This window comes from Halichoerus grypus, chromosome 6 (assembly GCF_964656455.1).
Source record: "Halichoerus grypus chromosome 6, mHalGry1.hap1.1, whole genome shotgun sequence".
Lineage (NCBI taxonomy): Eukaryota > Metazoa > Chordata > Mammalia > Carnivora > Phocidae > Halichoerus > Halichoerus grypus.
Genome location: NC_135717.1, coordinates 40,360,730 through 40,369,896, shown reverse-complemented (window position 1 = coordinate 40,369,896; position 9,167 = coordinate 40,360,730). Strand labels below are relative to the sequence as shown.

The window sequence follows — 9,167 nt, the reverse complement described above, 5'->3', positions numbered from 1 at the left end:
AACAACCAATAGGGTAGAGACAGATCTGAGGTTTGTTTTAGGGATTGGCTCATGGGACTGGAGTGCGTGACGTCCCATGATCTCCGTCTACAAGCTGGAGACCCAGGAAAGCCAGTGGTGTCCGATGGTCTGAGAAACAGGTGCTCTGGCAAGAAAAGATGGACCTCCCCGCTCAAGCAGAGAGAGGGGGAGTCGTCCTTCCTCTGCCTTTGCATTCTCCTGGGGCCATCAGCGGATTGCATTGGTGATGCCGCCACATTGCTGATGGCAGACAGTCTCACCTCGGTCTACCAAATCACATGCCAGTCTCTTCCAGGAATACCCAGAAACAATGGCTTGAATGCGGTGGCCCGCTGGCTGCGACATAGGCCCTGTCTGTTCGGCTTCCTGCACCGGCCCAGGCTATCCCTCAGGTCTAGGGCAGCTGCTGGGGGCTCCTCAGTCACAGGCACACGCACCCCGTGCCTGGAGGTGAGGCTGCTGGTGAGGGGACCGGCAGGGGTGTGGGTGGTCCCGGTGGTGGCCCTCTGGCCCTGTGGTGATCGGCAGAGACCTCGCTTCTCCCCTTTGGCACAGGCCACCTCTGAATTCCCTGAGGGAATGCCAGGTCCTCTGAAAGGGTGATTGTGTACATGTGAACCCTAGTCAGAGTTTCCTGAAACCTTCGCTGCCGAAGCCGGTCCGCAGGCCTGCCAACTCCGAGCTCCCCCTTCAACGGGTGACGGTGCTCTGCTTTGGTCCCTTCAAAGCCATGGAGAAACGTGAGCCGGAGCAGAGGGCTGCCAGCCTTTCCACCAGTGTCTCGGGGCGGATACACTGTTGGAAAAGCACTTCAGGCCTCATCTGCTAGAAGACTAAATGAGCAACTCCCAGCTCCTTCTTCGCTCTGGTGTCGTGAGCCACATGGGTTATTCCCGAGACGTCAGCATGACGCAGTGCACAGCTGCGTGTGTTTGCCTTTGTATATACAGAAAGCAAAGGAAACCTTAAAATTGTCTGAAATAAGGAGTGCTAATTTGGGGGAGTTTCTCTCTGCTTATTCCTCCTGTTGTCATGGTAACTCGGTAAAATTCGACTGCGCCTTGCATGTGTTAGCTTTGTCCTTTGTGGTACCTCGGAAATGCCCAGAGGTCAGGCCCAAGCACTAATGCTGGTTTCCCAAATGCCAGACTTGTGCTGCGCCTGCTGTCCCCGTGTCCATCTCTGGTCACTCTGGGTCGTTCACCTTGTCCCCCCCACCCCCCATCTTCCTCTCCCCTTTCTTTCCTGCCCTGTGCACTGTGGCATCTGCCAGAGCTAGGCCACCCCAGTGGGGCATAAAAGATTTAGGAGGCTGAGGGAGACCTCGCTCACACACTATCCAGCCGCGAAGTGCACACCGAGCACGTGTTTTTGCCCAGCACCCTGGCTGAGGACTGACATGTGAGCACAACTGACTAACTTCCAGTCTTCTACCTCGGCATCTGTACAATGGGCTCTCTGAGTAAAGCAGGAAGAGTGAGGAGATGAATCCTGAGAATCTGCACAATTTGAGGCTCAGCAGGGATGGGACGGCTGGGTGGCTCAGTCGTTAAGCATCTGCGTTCAGCTTAGGTCATGACCCCAGGGTCCTGGGATCCAGTCCCACATCAGGCTCCCTGCTCAGCGGGGACTCTGCTTTTCTCCCTCTCCCTCTGCCCCTGCTCATGCTCTCTCTCTCTCTCTCTCATAAATACATAAAATCTTAAAAAAAAAAAAAATTGAGGCTCAGCAGATGTTCCTCTCTCCTCTGTCCTTCACATCATTTTGTCCTTACCCTATGGATTCGAGCAAGCCTGCCGCTCAGTGGTCAAGCCCCCACCCTGTGCTGCATGTCCAGCTGAGGGTTTTGCTCATTCCTGGCTCTGCACAGAGACCCAGTCGTGCTGCACCTAGGCAGCAGTGTCCTCTTGAGCAGGGCAGATGGGCTCTCTGGGGTCAGGGTTTCCCAGGTGGGGCTACAGGCCCCCTTGGGATACTTAGCCCAGTTTGTGTTGGATGCATGCAGCAGAACTCTACTCTGACTGTTCAGACCCAAAGAGAGGGAACGTATGAGAATGCTCCTGGGCCCCTTCACTGGCTCCAAGGGTAGGGTGCACTGGTGCTTGGGGCCCCAGGGCTCTAAGGCCCAGGAGTGAGCATCCCTTCCTTCTCACACCTCTACCTGTCCCTGTGAACTTGCACCTTCCCCTCACTGCACCTCAGCTCTCTCTCTGACCAGGTCCCAGCCACTGTGTGTACAAGCTGTAGCCCAACCCCTGCAGAGAAAGCCAGCGTTCTTTCTGTCAGACTCGCATCCAAAGTTCTGAGGAAAGGTACACATTCACTCCAGTTGGATCCGGAGTCCAGCTCTTATTCAATAAACCGTGGCCAAAGGTTGATCACATCATATGAACATGACAACTCCCATTACAGCCGTGGGCTTGGAGAGGGGCTGCTTCTAGAAAATGTGTGTTAGCAGACCATCCGTGTGGATCCTGACTTACACCAAACAAACTCACTAAAGTCCAATGTGTAGCCCACCATGCTGATAACGTGTGTGTGTGCGCACGTACTCTTCTAGTGACAGGTGAGTCTTAGGTCCCCTCTCTGGTGACGCCCAAAGGTCAGTTGGAAGATGACAGAGGCTGCCTACTCTGGTACTCTGTCTACGTTCTCCCCTCATATCTCAGGACCAGGGCTCTGTCCAACTCAGCCCTTCTGTCCTGGGGACCGTGGTGGAGACGGAATCTTCCCCTGGACTTCCCTTTTCCTCGCTCCTTCTAACTTGGCGCTTTGGTGAAACAGCCCCACACCGACAGGGAATTGATGGATTTCATATTTATCCCTGGATTCTGGTGCAGGTCTCTGGGAGTGGACCCATATAACCTTGCCAACGGGTAGAGGATTCTATAACTCTTCATTCATGTATTTTGATTATCTCTTGCATTATTTCTTCAGGTAACAAATGTAATCAGTATGGATTTCACTAACTGAACTCCCAGAGGATAACTTTACTGTCAAGTCTTGGAGTTTGAGGGGCACCTCGTCACATCTATATTTCAGAGCATCTCAAGGAAACAGTACCCGACAGGTGTCTTTTTTTTTTTTTTTCAAGATTTTGTTTATTCATTTGAGAGAGAGAGCACAAGTGAGGGGAGGGGCAAAGGGAGAGGGACAAGCAGACTCCCCACTGAGCGCAGAGCCCAACATACTGGGCTTGATCCCAGAACCCCGAGATCATGACTGGAGCGGAAACCAAGAGTCGGGCACTGAACCAACTGAGCCCGGCAGGAGCCCCCTGACAGGTGTCTTGTGAAGGCTGAGAAGTGTCCATCGGAAATACACAGAATTATGTAATGAGCACTGGATATTATATAAGACTGATGAATCACTGACCTCCACCTCTGAAACCAGTAATACATTATATGTTAATTAATTGAATTTAAATAAAATAAAACAAGCAAAAAATACACAAAACTAACTCTGAACTCCTCCACCACCACATGTAATTTCGGCAATTTTTACACAATGGGAGAAGAATGATGGGAATTAGATGTTCACATCTTTGGAAAGTATGACCTGAGGCCAAAAAAAGGACATTCTGAATCCCACACAAACCTCTCCCCACTGGCTCCTCACGCCCATTCCCCGGCCAAGATCTTGGCCTTGGGGGAGAGGGCTACAAAGTGCTCTGGGCGGGGGCCTACTGGAAGGCCTGTCTGTCATCACAGGAAGATGGGGGCCGGTGCCAGGAACTTCAGAGTGAAATGTTTAGAGAAGAAAATCATCCAAACCTCGGCTGAGTCAGGAGGAATTACATTGTGCTTTACAAACTAATGTTCTATTTTTACTCTAAGAAATGTACTTTACTAAATTTGAAGGTGACAAAAAAAACCCTTCCCCACTGAATAAAATATCAGTAAACACGAGTGTGGCTCTGTGCTCTCAACTGCTGGAGGCTACTGGCGAGAGTGTGATCTAGACTGAAAATTGGCTTCCCTCTAAGTTTACTTACCGAACACAAAATGTTAATCTAGTTTTCAAAATTGTAAATTAAAAATACGTGTCCTGGGGCGCCTGGGTGGCCCAGTCGTTTGAGCGTCCGACTCTTGATTCCGGCTCGGGTCACGATCTCAGGGTCGTGGGATCGAGCCCCATGTTGGGCTCCGTGCTCAGCAGGGAGTCTGCTTGTCCCTCTCCCTCTGCCCCTCCCCCTGCTCATGCCCGCTCTCTCTCAAATAAATAAATAAATCTTTAAAAAAATATTTGGCCCATAGTTTTGGTTTATAGCTTGATTGAGGTGTAATTGACATACACTGAATTGCACTCATGTAAAGTGTATAGTTTGAGGAGTTGTGACCTATGTCTAGAACCATGAAAATATCACCACAATCACCCTGCAAAAGTTCCCTCCCACCCTTTGTTAAACCCCTCACCTCCGCCTACCCCCTTGTCCCCAAGTGACCTAGCCACAATGACAGCTCAGGGCCTGGGAGGGCAGGGCAGGGTGAGACCAGCCGGGGGCCGGCGGGGGTGGGGGGTGGCCTATGTGGGAGAAGAGGCTCCAGGAGGAGGAGGGGTACCAACACCTGGTCGAAAGGTGGGGACAGTAGGAAGAGGCACCGGGCCCTCTGCTGGGTTGGGACCCCTTTTTCTGGAGTGCCAAGTGTAAGCTGTTTGGTGGTCCTGCTCCTTCCTTACCCTGGCCCTTCACCCAGAATAGAGCTCAGCCTCTCTCCTGTGTCCATTTCCAGGCCACCTTCACAGCCTTCCTGGGGAACCAGCTGCCCCACAGTGCCCTGCACAGGGCTCCCACTTGACCACTGGCTGGCTCCAGTCTGGACTTTGAGCTCTGGGGTGCAGGGCTGGCTCTGAGCACAGATGTATAGCCCAGCATGGCCCCTAGTGCTCACTATAGGGAAGGACCTGCCACAAACACTTCTGGAACCATCCCCATGGGAGGGGGCCTTCTCCACTCCCCAGGAATCTGCTTCCCAATTCTCTGATCTGGGTTCTCATCATCATTCCACTTTTTAAAAAATAATTAATTAATTAGAGAGAGAGCACGTGCTTGTGTACATGGACACTCAGCTGTATTAGTAATGTGAATCCCCATACTCTGCTGGTATCAGACTTGATTTTTACTCTGATTGGTGTCAAATGGTATCTTTACTCATTCCCTTGATTACCATCGGGGTTGAGCATCTTTTCTTATGTGCATGTAGCCACTTGAGTTTTCTGTTCTGGAACTACTTATTGTTATTTATCGCTCATTTTTCTACTGAGTTGCTGTTCTGGTTTTTGAGGAATACTTTGCATATTCTGGAAATGAATACTTTTGTCAGTTACATCTGTTCTAAATGTCTCTTTCAAGTTGCTATGGACTGAATTGTGCCCCCCCCATTCATTATTTGAATCCCTAACCCCCAGGCAGGGAGAAGATATTTGCAATATTAAAAACTAATTTTAGGGATGCCTGGGTGGCTCAATCGGTAAAGTGTCTGCCTTCGGCTCAGGTCATGATCTCAGGGTCCTGGGATTGAGCCCCGCATCAGGCTCCCTGCTCAGTGGGGAGTCTGCTTCTCCCTCTCCCTCTGCCGCTCCCCCTGCTTGTGCTCTCTCTCTCTCTGTCAAATAAATAAATAAAACCTTAAAAAAAACCCTAATTTTATCTAAAGAAAAAGTCAGAGAATCCAATAGAAAAACCAGCAAGTGCTACGACTAGGCAGTTCACGGATTTAGGGTCCCAGTTGGTCAATAAATACGATAAGAAACACTCAACCACACTAATAGTTAAGTTCAAATAAGACAAGATGCCATTTTATTTATTTATTTGAGAGAGAGAGAGTGAGCACATGAGTGGGGCAGGGGTGCACAGGGAGAGGAGAGAGAAAACCTCAAGCAGACTCCCCGGTGAGTGTGGAGCCCAATATGGAACTTGATCCCAGGAACCTGAGATCATGATATGAGCCAAGATCGAGTTGGATGCTTAACTGCCTGAGCCACCCAGGCGCCAAGATTCATTTTAAATTCATAGGACTAGCATGGATAGGGGAAATCATCTGTAATGTCTACTATAATTTTGGTATATTTCCTTCAGGTTTTTAAGAACATGCATTAAGAAAGTAGATTTGTGGGGTGCCTGGCTGGCTCAGTCAGAGGAGTATGTGACTCTTGATCTCATGGGCATGAGTTTGAGCCCCATGTTGGGTGTAGAGATTACTTAAAAATAAAATCTTTTTTTTTTTTTTTAAGTAGATTTGTGATCAAATTGAACCTTGCCTGTCACCTGCCCCCTCCTGCTGTCCATGGCCAGATCTCATCTAGGTGATGAAGGAGCCCTACCCCAGAAGAAACAAGCTTACCTTCCAAGTGAGATTTCTTTCTTTCTTTTTTTTAAAGATTTTTTTATTTCTTCATTCGAGACACAGAAATAGAGAGAGAGAGAGAATATGAGCAGGGGGAGAAGCAGAGCCGGGGGTGGGGGGAAAGCAGGCCCCCTGCTGAGCAGGAAGCCCAATGTGGGGCTCCATCCCAGGACCCTGGGATCATGACCTGAGCTGAAGGCAGACGCTTAACCATCTGAGCCACCCAGGTGCCCCATCTTTTTTTTTTTTTTAAGATTTTATTTATTTATTTGACAGAGAGAGACACAGCAAGAGAGGGAACACAAGCAGAGGGAGTGGGAGAGGGAGAAGCAGGCTTCCCGCAGAGCAGGGAGCCCAATGTGGGGCTGGATCCCAGGACCCTGGGATCATGACCTGAGCCGAAGGCAGACGACGCTTAACAACTGAGCCACCCAGGCACCCCCCAAGTGAGGTTTCTTAACCCCTTTCCCTCAGCTCCCCTGACAGGTGCGACAGGGCTGTGCCAGGACTCTGCTGAATCATCTTGCTGGATTGATTGATTGATTGATTGATTGCTGGTCTTCATCTTCCCATCTCTCCCTACAAGCCAAAGGTCAACAAGGAAGAGAGGTCAAGGAAATCCACCCGCTTGGAGAGTTGCAAAGATAAGTGGTTATCCAAGTACTTTTCAAAAGGAGAGTCACTGAGGTGTTCACAGACATTCACCCAGACCCCAAATCCAACAGTTGTGAGCTGAACCCCACCCTCCCTTCCTCTTCTATGTAATGGTTACCAGGTTGAATTAAAATGTGTATAGTGGGGTGGCTGGGTGGCGCAGTTGGCTAAGCATCTGACTCTTGGTTTCGGCTCCTTTGGTGATCTCAGGGTCATGGGATCGAGCACACGTGTTGGGCTCCGCAGTCAGTGTGGAGTCTGCTTAAAGATTCTCTCCCTCTCCCTCTGCCCCCCCTCCTCTCTCTCTCTAAAATAAATAAATAAATCTTCAAAACGTGTGCATAGGGTAGGTGTGGGGGAGCACATCCAAGTACTGCTTCTACCCAGCTAATTCATTTCATCTGGAATGCTACACACCAAACATGTCCACAGGCCACAGAGGGGATGCTAGAAGACATTGGAATGACTGACCAGGAACTTGTCAAGTTTTTTTTGTTTTTTTTTTTAAGTTACATCTGCACACAACATGGGGCTCAAACTCATGGCCCCAAGATCAAGTGTCAGATGCTCTACTGACTGAGCCAGCCAGGCACCCATAGACTTTTCACTCTGAACGTTTCATGAACAGAGTGTCTTGCACTGCTCCAAGCAGGAAGGTGTATGCCTTCCGTGCTGGGGTTCTGTTTGGGCATATCAGCCGACCAGAGAATGCAGAGTTTTCCGGTATTCGCATAGCAGCCTCGGGACTCCCGTCGTCTTTACTTCGCCCACATTAACACTCCTATTTAGCAAGGTTGACACGTCACTATAACCACCTCTGAAAATTATGTCTGGCCAAATGCATCGGCTAGATTTCAGATTCTTGCCAAAACTGGAGATGGTTTTTTTTTTCTTTGAACATAGTATCTTCCTCATGAAAGCATACAGCTCCCACAAGGAATCGATAAATTTGGGGAGGAGGATCCCTTGCCTCTGTGTTCCCATTGCCAACCTTACAAAATCTGGTCCTGTATGCCCTGGGATTTTGTCATAGGGGATGACTCAGTTAATTACCACTCTTTCTCACTGTACACTTGGAAACAGAGGTTCAGTTTCCTTTGGTTCTTGCCAAAGCTGCTTATGAAACATATCTGGTGCTGGTGCCCACGGCCTATAAAAATACCGGTTCATACTTTCCCCTGACACATTTCATTACGGGCTAAATTTAGCACCTCGCCTGGAGCGCAGCAGCTCACCTGCTCCTAACTAGCATGTCTCCACTTTCATGCCTGCTCAGGGTGCCCGCGTATCTGTCTGGCGCCCTGTGTCCCCACTGATCATGGTGACATCTAGAGAAACAGATATCAGTTGTCAAAGACAGACACGGTGTTTGGGACTGGCGATTCACACTGGATCTTCTATGGAAAAAAGCCTTTGTCATAGGTTTAAAGAAGGGTGTCAGTGCTTCATCACGCGTTGCTTCGGTTACAGGTGAGAGGGACCGCATTCTCAGGGCCGTCCCACACTCGGGTCTGCCGCTGCCTCTGCCCACCTCTGTCCCAGCGCGGGGAAATCCCTGGACCTCCCTGCGCGGCTGGCGTCCCCCAGCCCCCACCCCCGGCAGTGCCTAGCGCCACGTGCACTTCTCCCCGTCCCAGGAGGATCGTGTTCCTTGCTTATCAGTTTGCGAGAGCGCTCCACGCGGGCAGGACCCAGCCCCCCTGCGACAGGTGCCTATTTCGGTGGTATCTCACTCGTGCCTCCGCGCTGCTTGTCCACTACCGTGCGGTGTCCGAGGCGGCCGTTCTCCGCGCCTCAGCGGTGATGAGACAGCGCCGCCCGCGGCCCTGGGTCCCGGTCCGGACCAGCCCCGCGGACCAGTGGGAGAAACCCCACGGCCCACGATGCCCTCAGCCGCGGCCGCCCGCCTTTAAGGCAGGCCGGCGAGGGGCGGGGCCGGGTGGCGCCGCGACGCGCTGACGTCAGGCCCGACGGAAGGCGGGGCCCGAGCGGCGGCGGTGGCGGTGGCGGTGGCGGCGGCGGCGGCGGCTGTGGCGGCGTTGTTCGCTCGGGTACCGCGGGCACATCAGCCTCGTCCTCTGCGGCCTCCTCGGCGTCCTCCTCAGAGGCCTCCGCGGGGCCTGCCCCCTCGGCCGCCCGCCGCCG

At 51.4% G+C, this 9,167-nt stretch overlaps 1 long non-coding RNA gene across 1 annotated transcript; it reads right to left on the bottom strand.

Annotated features, from left to right (window-relative positions):
• Positions 1-5,793: 5,793 nt before the first annotated feature.
• Positions 5,794-8,970, bottom strand: LOC118530166 (uncharacterized). The gene is made up of 3 exons (XR_004914497.2): positions 8,756-8,970; positions 8,258-8,350; positions 5,794-6,947 (listed from the first exon to the last, which is right to left on the bottom strand). It is a non-coding gene; the product is annotated as an uncharacterized LOC118530166 (long non-coding RNA).
• Positions 8,971-9,167: the final 197 nt, after the last annotated feature.